The sequence below is a fragment of the Emydura macquarii genome, unplaced genomic scaffold, assembly GCF_026122565.2.
Source record: "Emydura macquarii macquarii isolate MOO-44397 ecotype Brisbane River unplaced genomic scaffold, CSIRO-AGI_Emac_v2 contig_2768, whole genome shotgun sequence".
In the NCBI taxonomy this organism is placed as follows: domain Eukaryota; kingdom Metazoa; phylum Chordata; order Testudines; family Chelidae; genus Emydura; species Emydura macquarii.
The window spans coordinates 23,874,791-23,893,783 of NW_027132905.1; the positions used below are offsets into that span (position 1 = coordinate 23,874,791).

At 41.3% G+C, this 18,993-nt stretch overlaps 1 protein-coding gene across 1 annotated transcript in view; it reads right to left on the bottom strand.

Moving 5' to 3' along the window:
- Window positions 1-18,993, bottom strand: part of PANK3 (pantothenate kinase 3) — a 103,275-nt gene that overhangs the window by 938 nt on the left and 83,344 nt on the right. The window contains exon 8 of the transcript XR_010923355.1: window positions 213-403. The gene's annotated coding sequence lies outside the window, so the exon portion shown is untranslated. The remainder of the gene's footprint in view (window positions 1-212; window positions 404-18,993) is intronic.

The window sequence follows — 18,993 nt, forward strand, 5'->3', positions numbered from 1 at the left end:
GCCCAGGGACACCATCCCTGGCAGGGGAATAACACGCAGTGACTATATTGGTCGGGTACTTGTAAACTTGCGCCATCTTCCCTAGGTGACCATGTGTGATATCAGCCTCCTGAGGGTAACGCAGGTGGAAAGGGAAGATTTCCTTCAAGCATTGGGGTACAAGCTGGACTGGGGACATGACCACAGAAATACGATTTGCTACACACACTCACCAGATGTGCCTTCTCCAGCATCTTGGTCAGTAACCCTGTCCTGTTCCTAGCTGTGCTTCTCTGGGGTAACAAACAGGTCCTGGGTCTCTGGGAGAATGTCTACCTCGCTCTCCTGCCCAGTTTTCCTTCTCCTCATCATCCACAGAGTCCTCCTCATTCATCCTGGACTGGGATTCTTCAGAGTATCAATGCTGCATGGTGGCACAATGGTGGGGTCACTGCTGAGAATCGCATACAGCTCCTCATAAAAGCAGCATGTCTTTGGTGATGAGCTAGAATGACTGTTTGCCTCCCTAATTTTCTGATATGCCTTCCTCTGCTCTTTGATTTTAACGTGGCACTGCTGCACATCCCTGTTGAGGCCCTTCCCCACCATACCATGAAATATTTCTTGTTGATATCTCAATTTCTTTTGCTGGCTCGGAGCTGAGCCAGAATAGACTCTTCACTCCACAGGTTGATGAGATCTAAGACCTCAGGTTGACTCCATGCTGGAGTGCGTTTGGGGCGTGCAGCTGCCATGAGCAGTTCAGCCACAAAGCTCTCTCTAACCAAACAGGAAATGGGAATTCAAAATTTCCCAGGCTTTAAGGGGAAGAGCTCTGTCCTGTTAACGTGGCTATGGTGCAGCAGAGTGTGAATGTCCAGAGTCGTCACAACAGAGCATTATAGGATACCTCCCAGAGGCCAAGGACGTCGATTTACATTGTGCTCTGCCTACACTGACACTCGTTCAACCCATAGAATTCGACTTCAGTGCTACGCCACTTGCAGAGGTGGTTTTATTAAGTCGAATTTTACCATGATTTAGGTCGGCAGAACTGACATGCCAGTGGAGACGCATACTTTATGTGGTCAACGTAAGTTGCGTTACGTCAGTTGTCAGTTTAAACCCAGCTTGCGGGCTAGAAGAAGCTTAGATAATTAAATTAGAGCAGCCCATAGGGAACAACACCTGCTTTCCAACTAGCCCAGAATCCTGGAGGCGCAAAAGTTGCTGTCAAGCCTCCTCTACTCTATCCTCCTCTTGGGCTGCTGCCTGTCCCAGTGCTATGTCTGAGAGGTGCGACATGAAGTCTGGCCCATAGCATGATAGCAAGCAATGAGTATGTCTAATTTACTGAAGCTGCAAATCTGATTAAGATGGGAGACATTATTGAATCTGTGTCTCCAATAGATATTGTTCCCTTCTAAAATAAATCTATAACTATTGGAGAAACAGTATATGAAAGGTGTGGCAATCACTTTGGGGCTGTGAATTACAGCCCTAAGCATTCTCTCTATATAGTTCTAGCACAAAGTCAGCACAGACCCACAGAGTAGGCAGTGTACTCCTGAATCATTAGAGAGGCATACAGGATGGAAGGTACTATTGAAACGCAAACTATTTATTAATTTTTATCATACTGGCTTTTAAAAATTGGTTCCATAACTCAGGAGTACATGCAAATCCATATAAGCCTATGACTTTCCTACAGGGAGTTTGATTAGCCCACATTCATTGGGAAACCACTGTTCACTTTATCTGTTGGCCATTACTCATCTCAATAGACCAGAAAAATACGTGTGCTCTAGAACAGTGTTTCTCAACCTTTTAAGAAGCAAGTACCCCCTAACTTCTGAAAATTTTAATAAGTACCCCAACACTGAATTTGCCACAGGATTTTATATTTACAGAATAATGTGAGCCATATGTTGGAAAAAGGGCTGTGTATATAAGGCCGTGATATGACAGATGTCAGATCTAGTGTGGGTAGGGTTACCACCTTTACACCAGGGATGCACATCTCAAGTATATATCTGGGCTAGAGGTGATGTTGGCCAAAGCTAGGAGGCTTTGAGCAGCATGCCAATGCTGGGGAATATAAAGCGCTGTACCACATTTTTTGCCATAGATTTGAGAGGAGGAAGGGGAGAGAGAGGGTCAGGAAAAGAGGGTAACTGGTAAAATCTGGGGCTGTCATAGATCAGTGAAATTGACAAGTTTTCTGGGCACTGGGCTTTGAGCCAGGGAGAGGGGCTGCCACCTGGGCAAGTTGCAGGCATCTGCCGCCTGGCTGCCAGCCCAGATGTGGGTGACTGCCACCCAATTTGAGCTGGGGCAGAGGAGGCTTCCACGCCGGCTGGGACCCAGGAATGTGGGCAGGAAGCTGCTGCCCATCTTCAAGCTGGGGTGCTAGAGACTGTCCCTCGGCTTGGAGCCGGGGTGCAGGTGGCTGCCACCCAGCTGCAAGCCCAACTCACGAGATGCAGGAGGCTGCCACCGGGCTCCCACCTGGGAATTGGGATCCAGCGGGAAGCAGGAGGCTGCTGCCCACCTCCCCCAGAAACTAGTGGCTGCCACCTGCCTCCTAGCTGGGAGCTGTGACCAGGCAGGAAGTAGGGGGCTGCCACCCATCTTCCCCAAAAGCCAGTGCCTGCTGCCTTCCTCCCAGCTGGGAGCTGGGACCGGGTGAGAAGCGGGCTGCTGCCGCCTGGCTTCCCCAGAAGTTGGCAGCTGCCACCCGCCTGCCCTTCACTCTGTTTTTCCCCAGGTATCCCTTGCCTGTGTCTCACGTACCTCTGGGAGTATGCATACCTCAGGTTGAGAAACTATGCTTTAGAACCCCAGGCCATTATCTGGTGACAAAGTGCACTTTTCCATTTAAAGAGTTAGAATGTTATTAACCTAACTCCTCCCAGTGAATAAAGTCAGACATTCCATCCAATAGGAGCTTGTGGAGCACTAGCCAATGCATAATAATTTTGCCAACTTTCACTGAATATTGTCTCAATTCCAAACTCCTTACTTGGTCAAAAATTCCATTGAATTAAGATGAATTCCACCTCTAGGCAAATTCTAAGTGTCAAGATGTTTATTGGCTCCCTTAAAAGGATCATAACTACTAACGGAAGATGGAAAGTTAAGTAGCGTATATAGTAGTGAATTGGGTTATCTGACAAAGAATCAATATTGGCCGAAAGATTTAACATTCATGATCCTGTTGTAGATATTTCTATATAATCTTAGAGCTGTCCATATTCAGGAAGATAATTTTCTGGTGAAGCTTTTTAATAAACATGAATTAAGTCAATTTAGCTGAGCCGTCATTTTGATAAACCTTTCCAATTTTGCCATAACAGTGCTATGGGCAACAGTTATAAAGATGTCTTCCATATTGGTACAGACATGTGGGTTAAAATGGGTAAACAGTGGATTTTAGAATGACTATCATTTGGGATAGTAAAGTGTTAAGGTTTAGATAGGTGATAAAGGCATTCCTCTCTTTAAGATCCAAGTTTTGTTTTAACCTTAGATAAATAGAACAATTCTGAATTCCTTAGTTAGTTCTCTCTGCCTTTGTATTAGGATTGTCCATTAGATTATACATCTGTATAGAACTTTTTGTAACAGATTCTCTAAGGGATTTACTTTGCTTAATCTCCATTTTGAAAAATTGGCAGGTAATATTCAGAGTTCCACTTACCAGCATATAAAATAACCTCATTCTGAAATGTGTAGGCTCAGTAAAGTTGTTACGCACTGTCAGTGGATTCCTGAGTGCAGCAATTAACAGTATCTAGAGCTCTTGGCATATTGGACTGAATTCTGCCCTATTTATATTGATGTCTAGTTCCACTGAATTTAGTGGAGTTACTTCAATTTACTTTATTGCAAGAGATTTACTTCCGTGTAAAAAAAAGCAGAACACTAGTTCAGTTTACACTAGAACAAATTCTGTCTACTGCTCTGGACTCTGGAATGTTTTTCCTGACCAAAATGTAATGCTCATAGAGAAAATGCATTCTCCCTTGTAACTAAGCGCAGCATGAAATTATTCACTTTGTTCATCTTCACATTTAAAAGAATCTATGATACGGTAATGATTAAATGTTAAAAATGTGTTTTAGCTAGGACCAAGACTTTAGAAGCAAGAGTAAACTCTTCCAGAGTACACAAACAAGAGAAAGTATTGGCTTCCAAAGTGAACCAAAGCAGCAGTGTTGCCTCTGAGGTATTAGGTAAGCCAAAAATTCAACTATGCCTCATGTATCTGTTGGTTTACTTACAATATACTGATTTATGGGCGTAACAGGCTAGTTTTGTATTGCTAATAAATAGCTTTGTTTATAAAAACATATTAGTTTGTCTTTGAAGTCTCTTGGTTTGTAAGATCAGTTTATGTGTACTGTACAAATAACTGCATGACAACTTTATTGGTGTGTGTGTATAATTTATCACATTCTCTTGCATCTGTATAGATTACAATACAGGCTTGCCAAGCAGAGAAGTGTCACAGTTTTCCTCCTCTCACATCTCATGCAGATACAAAACTAGGATAATATAGAAAGCATTAAGGATCCAGATCAAATTTGCCTCTATTTTTGCCCACCCATTCTCATCTGAACTTTCTCCCTAAGTCAGGGGGTTAAGTTTGGCCCATATCTAAAAGAGGGGTATAATTATGAACATTCAGCTCCCAGTCCCATTCTAACCAGTGTCTGTTTTCAGCAAAGTTTGGTGAGGGAGGTTGAATGCATTTTGGTGAGGGGGGAGGAGGGAAGGATGAAGTAGGTGTAGTGTATCAGCTTTTTCATTAAAGACAATCTTTTGAGTCTTCCCCTTACTGTACTGGTATTTGCCAAAACTCTCTATAATGGACTAGCAATAACTCCAATATTATGTTAACTACAGCTTCTGAAGCCCCCTAGTCATTTTCCCAATATGGGAGCATACCATACAATGGTCACAAAACCTTGAACCAGAGCCTACTAATACTTAAGAGATGTAGGTAGAAAAAGGAAGGCTAGCACTTAGGCTCATTGTACCAGTGACCATATGTTACAAAGTTGATGCTTACCCGTAGGTATTGATAGTTACATGGGGTCCAGCTCCATAAAGTCCATTACAGTCAATTAGGTCAAAAATCCAGCTAATCAGTCTGTATAAAGTCAATGGGATTGCATAGCTGTCACACTTTTTACAAATGGAAGCTGTTTTCAAAGAGCTGCACAGGGGATTTAATGTGAGTAGTTTAGGCTTGAGAGTGAAGAACGGTTCATAAATTTAGCAGCTTCAAGTCAGAATCATTACTTAATGTCATGTGCTGCGGTTGGCCAACTCTGTGCCATCAAGGAGTGCTAAAATGAATGGACATTAAAAAGGCTTTCCTGTAAAACATATGGAAAATATAAGGCCTGTCAGAAAGGATTCGACATATTATTAATCTAAAAGGCTGATTCCAGTGGTGAAAGCAATATGATTATTGCCAGACCCAAATACAAAGGGTTATCATTCAATATCCTACACTGTAATCTAATCCAAAAAAGTTGTATTTCTGTCACAAATAGCACTCCTTGTCACTGGGTGCATGAAATAGGGTTATTAGCCTTTGAATGAACTGGCTTTGCATAAGAGTGCATTAAAAACACCAAAAAAACCCCAAACAAACAAACAAACAAAAAAAGCCCCTATGTTTTTGGAATTGAACTTCAGAGTGTTTCTGCTGGGGTAGAGCCCAGTTAGAGCTAATGCAGCTATATAAGGGCAAAGAACCCAGGTTAACCTTAAATGTTGACTCCCTGTTAGGGCTTTAGATGCTTACATACATAGCAGAATTGTGTTCAAAATCCCAGCCAGAAATAGTGAATAATTTTGTTTGATATAGGTTGACACATAAAGATTGCCTAGAGTTAGCAAAATCATGCTCAGAAGTTGTATGACATTACTGAACAGTTTAATCAGCACTTCGCTGGGATTTATGGGGATACTCCTGTATTTCCTCCTTAATGGATGAGTAAGGAACCTCTTTCAGTCAAAGAAATCCTTCTTCATCCATATGGTTTCCCCAAAGCACTCATCTGGGAGCATGTGTGCCTCCCAACTAGAGTGAAAACAATGAAAAGAGGAAGAAGCCCACATGGATGAGCAAGTTAATTATAAATATAAACAGGAACATTTTTCAGAAGTCACGCATTACAGTTAGATTCAGACCCCATACTGATGTTCCGCACTATGTTTAGTTGGCACCTCTTTGCTCTTTCACAGCTCAAATAAGTCACTGGTGATGTAGTAGGTGGAGCAAATTAGACTGAGTCAGCTTTGCTCCCTTTTAACCTCCAAAGAAAGTCTTGGCAGTTAGACGGAGAGCTTGCTTAGCTTGTGGTTCTTGATGTTATCGAGTTCAATAAGTTGTAGATCCAAGGCAATATGACAATTCCCCAACACCTCCTTATCTTTGGGTCTCAGCCAGTTCAAGATGACCATGTAATATCCTTCTGACACTCATGCCATGGTGAGACAGAAAAGTGCTTGGAGAGAAGGATAATTCCACCTTTCATTGTGCTCTAGGCCTACAGCTCTCCGTTGCCCCAAGTCTTTGTTCTGTGAGTAGCAGTGATACAAATTTCTATTGTGTTTGTACATTAGAAAGCTACTTGATGTATGTGAAATGATATCACATTAACAGTGAATGAGGCAAAGAACTGTTCTGTCGCCCTGCGTGCTCACGAAGTCTAGACTGCTATGCTCTGGACTTCTTCCAATGTCTTGTTCCTCCATTTAAGTCTGCATCAGCAGTAGCTATTTTGAGGTAACAGACTTATTACTTTATGTCTAAGAATTGTATCCACTGTCCAAAATCTTGATAGAACTCTTATTTGGCTCTTAGGAATGAGAGATTGCAAGGACCATTTCGCCCACGATTAAAATGCAGCAAACACACTTGAAATATGCCTTTGGCCAAATGAGCCTGGATATGTCTGCTTCTGGAGATATTTTGTGATTAGCAAACAGCCAATACTTCAGAAATTGAAACTGCAGGTGTGGCCTTAAGAGTCAAATGACAAGGCCCTAAAGGCTAGCGTGGTCCGGAGTAGGCTGGCAATATCTGAAAATAGGTAGGCAAAGTGAATTAACTGAACATAATTCAATCCATAAGTAAAAATTAACCTGTTTGTGTCAGAAAACAGTTTATAAGGAAGCTTCCCAAGAGGAATTTTTACTGATGAGGTGACAGAGTGGTCATAGGACTTTTTTTTTTTCCCCTTTAAACACCACAGCCGGTATAAGCACCTGATTCTAGGGTGTTAAGCACCCACAACTCCCATTGGTCTCAATGGGTGCTCAGCACTGCAGGATCATGACGAGCTATAGGAATGTGGGGCATGATCCTGCAAGATGCTAAGAGACTCTTGTGACTTAAATGGGAATCAAGAGTGCCCAGCAGCTGGCAGGATTGTGCCCTGATTGAAAGCGTTTTTTAAAACCCTTAGCACGATATATGTTGGAACAAGGTGAAATATCCAAGCAAGTATGTGCAAAATTGAATTATTTTGAGGGGAACCCCACTGAGGAACAGTCTGCATTTTTGTTAGCTCACTTGTGTCCATTTCTAGCACAAAGCTTGGGCTGCTTGAGATTGGATTTTGTTCAACACCATGTCTCCAGAAGCTGACCTAAGGAAAAAGCCAGGCTAGCAAGATTTACTAGCTGACAGTCACAGTGACCCTACATAGAATGTCATTTTGTATATTTTTCATACCTCGTGTGTATAGTTTGCTCCATCAGTTCAGCATGTGCTTTGGCTTCTAGCACTAAATGACACCCTTAGCTTGGCTCAATTTCTACCTTGCAAAGCTTCTAGTTGCCAAATCTACAGTAGAGTTACAGCCACAAGCTAAATATTTCACTCCTAATACACCTTTCCATATTGCCTGGAAATAGGGTGCAAAATAACTAGCAATTCCTACCAGATCTTAAATTGGGATGGTGTACAGAGGTCCAGCAAATGGGTGCTTTTTCTGGTTGCTGCTATCTTATGATTCAGAATCTAAGCTTTGCTAAGTCTCTAATCTTGATGGTTGTTTCACTTTTTTAAGGCTGTAACAGAAGTAAGCCAATGCAGCAATGTCTATCTGATTCTGCAGACAGGTTGAGACAAGAGATGCAAATAGTCCCTATTCATTAAAGATAGGATCTAATAGATCTAATTTAATCTAATTGATCTCATTTAAATGTGGTTTGTTAGCTATTTCACTGTAGCTAACACACACAGGAAAGGAGAAGGAATATTATATTAAGATTGTGATTGTATCTTATGTTAGCATCTCAAGTGACTGGAGCTTCAGTTTTCCACTACTATTATTCAGACATTTGTATTGCAACCTTTTAAAAAAGTGAAATTTTTAAAACTAAAATACGAAGTTGTGCTATGGTGCTTAATTTTGGATTCCAGTAATGATCTGGCTTCCAGACATATTAGCCTTAATCATGGTTTAATAAACTTAACTGAACTGGATTCTTCCATGAATTTTAATACTTTGAAATGCAATTGAAATTCAGTGCTTAACTCTTCAGATCAAGTGATAAAGATGTATAAATTACAACTCCTGGGATGTATGTATTTATTATGCTCATTTAACTAAGGTTAATTGAGGCATAGAGAAATTAAATGCCTTGCCCCAGGTCACATAGTATGTCAATGACAGAGCCAATGTTAGAACCCAAGACTCCCAAATCCCAGACTCCTACTCTAAACTAGAGAGCTCCCCTTTGTGCGGTCAGGAGACGGCAACTAACTGCAAAGCAACACTTCATGCAGGATTATGAAATGCCTGAGCACATGCCTCAGTGCCTTGCTGAACAAGGATGAACACACAAAGCATGTACTTCAGTGTTTTGTAGCACTGGACCTGCATAAGAAAAATACAATTCTCTTCCCTCAGAACTTGCAAGCTCACTTAAACCACAATATATTCTTTCCATCACAAATGCCTAACCAGTTTCTATAGTTTTCACATCTCATCCTGCAGTCTTTTTACCCATGAATTGTCTCACTGACATCAAGGAGACAAATAAGAAAGATGAGGATTGCCCATAGTGTTTTATGGTTCTGTAAGCAACATCCTCCTATTTAAAAGGGATCCAAAGACATTTAAACTTAAATCTGGTTGTGATGCAGAATGGCACTTGAATAAGGACCTGGTGATGTATATACCCTAGGTTCACCCAATTTAATAGCCAGCACATACGGACCCAAAAAAATCCCTCACCTTCCATTTAATTTGAAAAAATACAAAAAAAAAAAGATGGATTTCTATTCTGAAGCCTGCACAGCTTCAGGAATTGGCAAGAAAACAAGGTTGTGTCCTGTTAGTGCAGAACTGGGCTTCATTCCCACCAGACCAAAAGCAACTCAGTGGGGCTTATCATGAAGCATTTTTAATTAGAAACTTCTGCTGCTTTGAGATAGGAAAGAGCATCTTGGACTCAGGGTAAGAGATAGAAAATATCAAATAATGCACATTTCACTTGTCCCAGTACTTTTAGTGTCACCTCTCACTATAGCTAGTTGATAAGGTAGTCAAAGTTTATTACTAGATATAGGGTTTCTTCATAAAGAAAATTGTGTTAAAATTTGTAGACTAGACAAAATGCAACCATGGCAAACCCTGGAATAGAAACTGCTTTGAAATCTCTCAGAAGCATGTTTCAATCAACTCTGTTTCTTACATACTTGGCAAGAGATCTTTTCGAATCCAAACGCATGGAATAGGAATCAAGAATCAAAGAGATGATGAAGGTTAGTAGGCAGTAAGATGTATCTACTTCCTCTAGCTCTTCTCTTGCACAAATTACAGTTAAACACTCGCAGCAAACTTTCAACAAGAACCCCAGCATGCCTAGCTCAGCCGTATCCTCCATGGAGGAGAGTCCCTTGGTTGTAGAATGAACATGGTTCTGCTGTACAGTGGGAGGAATGGATGGAAGGAAGGCCATGTAATCCTTATGTTATGCAAGCTCATCCCTGAGGGATCTTTGTGTGGCAGCATGCAGGGAGGAGACATGGGTTATGGACATGCCTGGAGAATCCAACACTGCATAATGGGCCAGCTACAAGAGCCAGCTGGAAGGCAGCTTCAGGCTGTATCATCTCGCACTGTGATCCTCTGCAGGCTGGGTCAGAATAGGCCACCCAGCTAATTGCCTCACCTCCTCCAACTCCAAATAGCTGCACCTCCACAGAGTTCCTATCGATGGCTTCCTACAAGTGTGTTTGGGGAAGGAGGAATATGCCACAAACTCAGAATTTTTTCATAGGTAGGTGATATCTTCTGTGTGGAGAGAAGGAAAAGGTCTTCAGTACATCAAAGGAGCAAATTGTCATTGTCCTTTTTAAGGTGGTCCTTAGTTGCTCCCTTCTAACCAAGGGCACCCTCAATAAAAGCAGCAGCCATTGTGAACTCTCCCTGGTAGGCTATACAGTGAGTTCTATTTAACTCCATTTGGTCTTGAAACCAAGACTAAAGTCCCTGACAGACAATCAGCTGGAATCTATGGAGACAGTGAGGAGAGGAAACAGAACAAGTCCAACGTGTATAGCCAGGAAGGACATTCCAATAATGGGAGCTAAGTATGCTCTGTACCGCCCAGGGAAAGACTCTACAAAAACAGAACTGAGAAGCATGGCCAAGAAGGAGACATAAGTACTTTTAAACTGTCTGAAGATAGACGTGAAAACTGAAGCACTTTAAAGGGGTGCTGATAGCCCTTCCTGAAATATCAGGCTCCTTTAAGGGGTCTCAAGCTGGGCATGAAATACTTAATCAGTGGTCACTTTTGAAATCTTTGTCTGTGCTTTTTGTTCCGATATACCCTACTGTCAGACTCCAGAAGAAGCCAAAATTTTGAACCGTGATTAGGATGTCTGCTGCATACAAAATATGAATATGCCCACCGAATTAAAGGCCATAGTAACAATTATTTTTATGTAGTTTAGTATTTCATTTATTAAGACTTGATTTTTATATTTGCAGAGCACCACAAGTGCTCATCTGGTTTTCATCTGTACTAGATTTGGACTGTGGGTATGTGTAATTCTTCAGCTTGAGTTGGCTCTTGCTGGAATCCACATATTTTGATAAATAGCACAAACGAGCAGTGTCAGAAAAATTATGTCAAGGTTTTTTTAATGACTATGCTTAATTTAAGATATAGCACAAATTTAAAGAGATCTTTATTGGCTTACATGCAAGATTATTTATGTGCATATAAATACAAAACTACAGTTGGAAGATAAGAAATAACAGTTTCTCTCTTAGCCAAAAGCAAAGGTCCCTCATAATACCCACGGCGTTTTGTCGGAGAGAGTCAAGATGTGTCCCATATCTGAACTGCTTATGGCTACAGTTATAGCCAAACTGGACTTTGTTGCAGTGCTTTGATTTCTCATTCACTGGCTGGCAGTGACATGACCCACATCTCCTCTAGGAAACTGGGAACTTGAACAATTCAGACAAACTGAGAAGAGGCAGAACAAAGCTCATGGAATGGCACATGCAAAATCACAATGCAAGACTGCTCATCTAAGAATAGCCCAGTAAGGAGGCTCCCCAGTATTTCAGCAGATGCAGACTTAGTAGAAGGAGAAGTGGTCTGGCCCAAGCCCTGTTGAGGGGGAAGTGCAGCCTAAACTTCTGCTTTTTAAAAGCACGCATAGATATGTAAAAGGCTCTTTGCCTGTGTGCTGGCTCTGGGGCCCTGGGTCTCCCAGTTGCACTCCAAGACAATCAGCAATGGGTGTTGTCTCTGAGAGCCATCATTTTTATAATCTTTCCCATGCAGAAGAGGACCCTGGAAGAGTTATAGTGGCCTTAGGCTGCCTTCATTTTTTGCAGGGCTTTATGTGGGAAAGAATGTGAATCCTACCAGCCCTGCTCCATGTCAATCCTCTCTTCAGCTCTACCTTTCCACCTTGGAAACCCCTTCCTTCTGAGGCTCCTGAGGCATTTCCTTATTTTACTCATGAGGAAATAGTTAAGACTTGCCTAGTATCACTACACAGATTAGCAGCAGAACAGGAAGTAGAACAAGCCAGGTCCTCACAATTCTGCCTAACCACTAAAACATGTTGCCCAAACACTGTATTCAGCCACAAAAACTTCGCCCATAGATAAAGATTCATTTATGCCATTTTCTAATCTGAACTGTATACTCTGGAACAAACTATACTTGGAAGATCAGTGACTTGCACACCTCAAATCAGTTGATTATTGTTCTCATGTGGATGGATGTCAAAGAGTACCAACTTGTCTATGAACTGTTTGTCCGATGTCTAATTCTTATAGGCTGCAAAATGGCTGGAAATGACTCATTAAGTACTAGTTTGTGGTGTTTACAACTTCTAGAATATCACATACCATTCATACTGGATCTACATTTACTGAGAATTTAACAATTTAAAACATAAAATTTAATAGTTCAGGATAAACAAGGAATATAGTAAAAGCAGTTCTGTTTCTGGGAAAGATCTTCTAAAGGCTACCAAATTTTTTTTTAAAGCATTAATATTACCCAGAATTCTTTGTGTCTTTAAAAAAAGGAAATGCATTTTTTTTATCTGAAATTGTAGCTTTTAAACTGAAATCATGATGAATTTATCATCTTCCACTTACTTCAGTAATTAGCATATTTTCATTAATCCCTTTTCAGTGTCCAGTTTTAGCAGCATTTCTTCCTAATCTGTTTCCTATTCAGAAATCTTTTTAATGTAGTTCCAATATTCTGGCATTTGTTTGGACGTGTATTTTAAGAGAGATTTTTATCACCATTTCCCCTTTCTCATGCAAAAAAATCTATTTCTGATGGGCCTCTTTTGTGCAGAGTTTATTTAAAACAATGAACAACATTAGGCAAGTTTATGCTAAAAACCCAGCAGTAACTACTAAAATATTTTCCTTAAAGAGTTATAAGTTATTACTGCACTATAAACTGATATGCAAAATTAAGACAAGTTAGCACTTAAGATCAGTGGAATGTTTCTTGATGACCCTTAACACTTGGCACTTTCTTGGGGTCCCTGAGAATGGATTGTGACATTGTGTTCAGATCACAAGTGGAAATGGTAAAGAATTCAGGCCATTCTTTAATTTACCTGGAAAGAATTCACTGCTCTGCATGGAAGATGTATGGCACATTACATGTTTAGGGACATGTTGTTGAAAGCATGTGGGATCCGGAACTTCATGTCTAATATTAGCATCCCCTGGAGTCTTAAAGACAAACTCTAGGACAAACCTGCAAGTTGGATTCTTGTCCCTTTATACAAGCAACTATGAATCCTCACCTTTACTTATGGCTCCATCACTAACCCAGGAGACCCACAGTCACTTCTGCTCTCCCACCAGCTTTAGACTAAAACCAGGAGCTCTGTGAAGGCCAATTCCGCAAAGAGCCAGAAACAGACCATAGCAAGGGAACTGTTTCACTGTTAGAGAGGAAGTTATATGTGCACCGGGTCAGTCCCTATTTTGTGTTTACATTCTCAGGGCCAAGGGGGCCTTCCTTGTCCCCTTTAGGTCATAATATTAGTAACAAGTTTCAAGATGGTCACCATAGACTGCTTCCCTAGCTCATTAAACTATGTTCCTTGGGGTTACAAATTGTAAATATGTATTTTTCCCCCAGCATCATGTTCCTTCTATTTGTATTGCAATGTCTAGAGGCCTCACTCAAGAGTCCCATTGTGCTAGGTACTGTATGAACACACAACAGAAAGAGGGCCCCTGAAGAGCTTGTAATCTTAGACTTAGCCTTAGATAACCAACTTTATGTATAGGTAATTCGTTTAAAATGAAAACTATGCATATTAAACCTAGAGGAGTACCTTCTCCCTCCTCCTCTGATCCACAGAAGGCATGTGCCTATATCTTTCATCTAGGCTTATATACTGCACCAGACACCATAGTAACTGACCACCATTTTCAACCTCTCAATGGAAGTGGTATGCACCAGACGGCAGAGGAGCCTGGCCACTTGTGCGAGCCGTGGTTGGAAAGACTACAACAGAACTAAAGCCTTGTCCATAGATAATATAAGCCAAATGCCTTTTGAGCAAAAGGCAGCTCTTCTGGAGGGACTGCTCGTTTCTGTGTATTGTGCAGGACTGGGCTCACTAGTGTAGAGTCATGATAAGTCATATACTCCAAACTGAAATCCAGTAAGAGCCTTCTTGCTATCTCTGATATGTGTGTAGTGCAAGAACTAGAGAGAGAGAGGAAATGTGCTAAGTCAATCAAGCCTAGGCCATATATCTCATACACCACCCTCTGCATCATATAGATGCATAAGACATGGATGCATGAAGACATGAGAACTACAGAAGCAATGCCTCATGGTTATTTTTTTTAAACCAAAGCCCCCTTCCCTCACACAGGAGGGGAGCTTCTGTGAAATCTTTTGTTGCTTTTTGCAACCTTTGCCTAAATTGTCAGAAATCAGATACCCACTAAGCCCAGAGTGTCCTAGCTCATTCAGACTCACCCTTCCTTTGGCCCCATGCCTGCAAAGGGATACACCCACACAGTGTCCCATTGAGTTCAGCTGGACTCTGTATGCATCTAAGTACCAACATGGGCAGCTCTGGCTCAGGGGCACAATTAATGCCCACTACACATATTGGGAAATGTTTCATTCCAATGATGACCAAACCCTTGAGCCAGAATAGAGTGTGCCAGATACCACAGAATTAGCAGGGACAACACAGTACTAGTCATTTATGCTAAATATGATAGTAACAGATGATGCCAAAATCTATAAGTAGCTGGATCCTTCAATGGCTGGTGAGTACCATTTATATTTCCTGAACTGCATCTAAAATCATTGTTTTGGGAAGGCCAGAAGCTTTTATTTGTTGTGACATCAAAGCAGTAGCAGCTCCCTATGATAGGCAGAGTCCCTGCAGGTTGTAGGAGCAACCATTTAATTCAGAGCAAGAGAAAAAGGAAAAACCAGAACTAGTGATAAGGGGAAATGGCACAGATAGAAAACAAAGCTGTATTTTCAGTAGTTCTGTTTTCTGGTAGGATCAGGTCTCACTGCTTTGGGCTTTATAGTTAAAAAATTGCACCAGTTTAAATTTAATTGTTTAAGTTAAACTGGTTCAAACCCATTATGTGGACACTTAGGTCACCTTGCAGTATGTTTAATTAGGATAAAACTAAGTTGACATGAGGAGTAAACTGATTTAAGATTCATCACATACACCACTCTGAAAAACCTTTGCAGAGATTAGCAGATGAGACCACAATGGATGTCCTCGAAAATACATCTGCTCCAAAAAAAGATAACTGTGCATGCATTAGGAAGAGAAACAATAGCCTGTAACTCCGCGTTAGGCAGCAGAGTTCTTAACTATGGGAGCAACTGGGCATTGCAATAGCCTACCAAGAGAGGTGCACTAATTTAACACTCTCAAAGTCCCTTTAGACACAATACTTTTGGAAATGATACAAAGATTATCCCTGCATATGCAGGGCCAGAGTAGAGGATCCAGACACCTTGACTACCTAAGGATCAATAAAAAATAATTGTCCTATATGGGACAGGCAGTCAAAGGAATCTAGAGGTGTGCCATTCTTTCGTATGTAGGAAGCATAACTCCCAAATGCAGTAAGTTAGTGACCTAGAGGGGAGATTTTCAGCAGGTAGCCTCTATCTGTAAGCACATCACTGTGTTTCACACATTTCATACACTACCTGCGTACACAACAGATTGAGCCTGGTGTGCAGGGGGAGGGCTTTACTCATGTTATTCTATGACCTGCATATATAAAAGTGACAGACACTTATGCACCCAGACAAGCGTTAGAATATCAGAAAGGTGCGCAGGTGTGTTGGCATGCAGAAGGGTGCCCTTCAAATGAAAGCTGGGGGAAGATCCCGCTGAAAAAAATAATCAGCCTTTAATGAACAAGTACTTTAAATAAATATTCAGCACAGGAGTATGTGCTAGATACTAAGTACACAGATGAGATTTACAGATCTCCATCTCTCAGAAGACAGGAACTTTAGGCCAATGTATACCATAGTTCAATCCTCCATACCATTTCTGTCCAGCACTCCCACACAATCTTCCTCTTAGCATTGTGCTGCCAGGGTTGCCACCTCCACTTGCCCCGGCATTTTTCCTAGAAGGATATAGCACAGTTCAGAGGAGTTAATACAGCCTGAGTCTACATTAACTTTGTTGGATCCATCCCAGTGTATGAAGAGCACCTATCCCCCAGTCCAACGCTCTTCAGCCCTTCTCTCCCCAAGAAGGCCCCTGCCCCTTGGAAGAGACTGTCAGGTTTTTTGGAGGGGGAGGGGGAGAGAAGTTAGTGGAAGTCAACTTTTAGAGGTAATAGACCACTCATTTGTTCAGTGTAGTCAGGAAGGGAGATGCCCACATCAGGAATGCCCTTTGGATGCGAGTATAGCTGGAAAAATTGGGTCTTATGTTATTGCAAATGAAATTGCCAACCCAAAGAATGTGTTAGCACGCATCCCCTCCTTCCCCGGTTGTGACAGTGTCAGTGGGAGTGTGGGGTGTATTTTCTCTCTTTTCCATCACTGAGTTTGATAAGAAATAGCATTTCCTTAGCTGTGGGACAATAGCTCACAGTTCAGAATTCTAGATGACAAGGACCTCTGTGTAACCGGCACCACTCAGTCTGATTTCCTTGCTCTTTATCTTAGCAGCTTTGTACAAGAACTACAGAGAGATTAATAACTTGGTTACAGTTCCTCTTCTGCGTTAATGCACTTACTCATTTTATGAAACAGATAATAAGGCATTTATACCTCTATGTTAGACATGTGGTTAGCTGCTTAGAATTGGGTGGGATTATGTTTTGCCAAGGATTATATTGTACATGACTAAACTAACCCTTGTTGAGAAAGATGTGAAGATGAGAGCTCAGATATTTCATAGATGCACATAAAACAGATGTTATTTCTAGCCATATGTTCATTTTTCTATGTAATTGGGGAATTTTAGAACATAGGATTACTGCCTGTGCTTCACTATGTATACAGGGGACAGTTCTGAACAAAAGAACCCCAAAATGAGAATCAAAGTGAAAAATACAATAAAAAAAATTCCAATATTTAAACCTAGACAGTGACTGGCAACTGCTATTCTTCTGTCAGCTGCCTTTCTCTGAGGGACCCATTTCAGGCTGCCTCTTGGAAAATGTTAGCAAGTGACTTTCTACACCAATTTTGACTTCAGCCTCAAACATGTACTATTGCTGCATTATAAAAACCTTTAAGCCAGTCCCAAAGGAAAATTCAAACTAGAATTTATTTTACAGAGCTAGTGTAATAACTGGAATGTGGCTTGTTTTAGCACTCATATCTGTGTGTAGGAGTCTGGTTAAAGACCATGTTTGATTATGGCAGATTGTATTACATGCTAACAGTCCCATTATGTAGGTAATGAGAAACTAAGAGGCTTTGCACATGGCTGCTGGCTGGGCCACCGAGCAGTGGAACTTCTGATCCTGGGTTTATTAATACCTAGTTGGAGCCAGCATCAAGGATTACGACTCTACAGTTTGATGTCACCTTCCAGAAGGAGAGATCCAAAAGCCTTTGAAGGAGGTAAGACTCAGATATGGAAGGGTCATTTCAGACAGCACAAATATAGAAATCTTTCAGGTGAAAGGCAATGCTATAGGATATCTCAGGACAGGAGGTAAATATTATATTCAATTGGATACCAAGGGGAATTCAGCCAGAATGCAATCACTTGTAATTTGCGTAAGGTCTTGGTGGTTAGTCTCACTGCTCTTATTAAGAGTGACTGGGATCTTATATCTCTTCAGTTTTCTTCCTCAGTCCCAGGAGTGGCCTTACTGTGGTGGTTGGACCCCAACGATCTTTCAGACAGGTGCATGTGCTCCTCCTATTTCATCAAGCAGGACTTGTTACTTTCACTAGTTCAGAAATTGAACAGTACATCAATAGATATTGAATATTCTAGTCTGTGAACATACTGGGAACGCACAACAAGCCACTAGGCAGCCAGTTATTCATCATCATCACCAGTCACTAGCAATAGCTAACCATCCAGCTAAACTGGCCCAGAGCCAGATGTCTCTAGCGATATACCCTAAAGGCCATTAGGTTTGGGTTCTGGGGCCCAAGTCCTCATACCAAGAATGCCACACAAGGAGTATGCCAACCAATTTCCACTATCATGATAGGCCATGATATGGAGAGGAGAGGATCTGTTTGAATCACGGCTAGTGAGGATGTGTGCAAGGAGCTCTGGATGGGATGTGGAACAGGAACTGACTGCATGTCCCAGATACTCCCTTTTCCCTTCAATTAAATGTCATCAGGACAGCTTGGGAAAGCACTATGGAGTGAGGTGCTACAGAACCCCCCCAAGGAAGAAGTGATAGCCCTCATCTGGCAGCTAGAGTTAGGCCACCCAATTCACATCTAGCTTTGGAAGAAAGATATGTTCAAGGTCAAATTGGTCTAAGTGACATAGGATAAAAAATTAATAGAACCTGGAGCAAAGCAGAACTGACATGTTTCAGATATCTCAGCCAGCAACTCCACAAACTGAAATTCCACAGAGTGGGCACACTATTTCTAGCCAGGCAAGACCCACCCCCTCTGACATCTTCAATATAAGGCTCCTTGGGTAAGAAAAATGGAGATGTTTGAACACTATTTTCTGTTGATGGGAACCCAGCTCCATTGTCAGAAATTCATTTTTAGTCTTTGCTTCTTTTTCCACCCCCAGTTTTAAAATATTTGTTGTCATAATATCATTAATTGAGGAAAGTATCATGAACTTCAGTGTACATATTTGTCACTGAGATAGGTTCTTAAGATTTAGAAATAAACCCTAGTTGCTAAGCTTAGAACCTTCTACAATCAAATATATGTTTGATTTTGCTGTCATCTCTAGTATCTTCTTAACATCTGGCTTTGCTTTTTAGATTCTCTTCTCTTTGTGTATCC